Raw genomic sequence first — 2,016 nt, 5'->3', positions numbered from 1 at the left:
TTTCATTTTCTTAATCAGCTCTAAGAAGTACATTCTAAACACTAAACGAAACACAACAGAATATTTTGTCTTACAGTATTAAAAAAAAAAAAATTTACATCCACAAATATTTTTAAGAACATCTAAGATATAATCAGGGTATTGATCTCAATGTAGAGTAAAAAACACCTCTAAGTAATCATATTCTTGATGCAGGTTTCCTATAGGTTAATTCAGAAATTGTTTTCTAACCATAATAAAGAAATATCATGTAGCAAAAATTTTTAAATGTCCCTAGATACTCAATTAAAAAAAAAAATGGTAAGAAAAGAAAATCAGCCTGGCTTAAGTTTTTTGCCAGGATAATCCTGAGTGTTCAAACTAAAAAACTGGTCAAAGGAAAACTACCCAGACTACAAACATTGCAGAATTCATCTTTAAGTGGGAGGAAAAAAAAATTTTTTTAAGCATATGGATTTTAAGCTTAATTAAAAATTGAAGTTGATGTACTAAAACAAGGATGTTCAAGCACAGCTCCGAAAATCGTTTTATAAATACAGCTATCTGGAAGCATGATCCTGGATCAGATGAATTTTCATTCCTTGTGTATCTACATTATATGTGCATGCCTCATTTCAGTGGTCATAATTGTCTCTGTGGCTTCTGCCACTGTAGTCTCTGGACCTTCCATATCTATATCCTCCAGCCTGAATGTCGTACCTGCTGCTCCCAAAGCCCTGGTCCCCACCACCTGTAGAGTACCAGACCACGCCCATGAGCACCAAGGCACCCCCTCTAGTTCCCTGGGCTGATTTGCCTGCATGTTCCACACAGATCTGGCAACTATCCAGGGACTCTCCATTCATAGCCGACATGGCATCTGAAGCATGCTCTGGATTGGGCTCTGGATTGGTAAAGGTGATAAACCCAAAACCAGGGGTCACTGAGTCTCTCGGTTGTTCACCACCACCACCTCAGATATAGGTCCAAAGCTGCTGAAATGGTCTTCCAACTCCTGCTCATCAGTACTGAAACTGAGATCTCCCACAAAGAGTTCCCCTTCCTCAGAGGACATGGCAGTGAATTTGGATCCTGGGAATTTCAAAATTGAACAGCCTCAGTAACAGCTAACAATGAAGAACAGAGAGGATGAGCTTGTATAAAATATTTTTAATGGTAAAGCTTATTTTTTGTTAATCAATGATCAACGTCAAGAATAGCATAATATAGAATAAAAATTGATTTCTACTTACTGACTTAGAAAGAGAAAACAATCGTTCAGCGTATATGAAGAGAACAGTCACATATTAGGCAGTGCTGGAGTCAGGATTCATCGGTTTAATTGTGAGTCCGCCACTAACTTCAATCATAGAGGCTACTGAATTCAACCCAACTGGGCCACAGGAATGGTCAATTTTGGGGGCGAGGCATGCTTTTTCTCTCTTTTGTTGGGCAGTATGAAACATATGTGCAAGACATGGGAAGGCTGTAGCCATTTGGTCACCTTAATGGAAAATATCATAAGGCTAAGGATGACATCTAATATGAGATGTTAGGTTGTTGTTAGGTGTTGTTGAGTTGGTTTCAACCCATAGCAAACCTATGTACAACAGAACAAAACACTGCCCGGTCCTGCGCCGTCCTCACAACTGTTGCTATGTTAGAGTCTATTGCTGCTGCCACTGTGTCAATCCATCTCATTGAAGGTCTCTCTCTTTTTTGCTGGCCCTTTACCAAGCATGATGTCCTTCTCAAGGGACTAATCACTCCTGATAAGGAGCATTCTGGTTGTATTTCTTCCAACACAGATTTGTTTTTTTCTTCTGGCTATCCATGAGATAATAAGATGAAATAATCATTGAGAAATAAAGCTGAAACCTTGATTGGTGGTGGCAGTGGTTATGTGTCGTGAGGTTGGTTCTGACTCATGGTGAATATGTTTAGGGTTTCCCAGGCTATAAATCTTTAAGGCAGCAGAAAGCTTCATCTTTCACCTGCAGAGCAGTTGATAGATTTGAATTGTTGACCGTGTGGTTA

General features: G+C 39.2%; 1 pseudogene; it reads right to left on the bottom strand.

The window, feature by feature from the left end:
• Positions 1–614: 614 nt before the first annotated feature.
• Positions 615–1,054, bottom strand: LOC102828161 (annotated as a pseudogene).
• Between the last annotated feature and the right edge of the window lie 962 nt (positions 1,055–2,016).

This window comes from Chrysochloris asiatica, unplaced genomic scaffold (genome assembly GCF_000296735.1).
Source record: "Chrysochloris asiatica unplaced genomic scaffold, ChrAsi1.0 scaffold00059, whole genome shotgun sequence".
NCBI classification, from domain to species: Eukaryota; Metazoa; Chordata; class Mammalia; order Afrosoricida; family Chrysochloridae; genus Chrysochloris; species Chrysochloris asiatica.
Note: the sequence above shows the minus strand (reverse complement) of the source record. Positions and strands in the feature narration are given on the sequence as shown.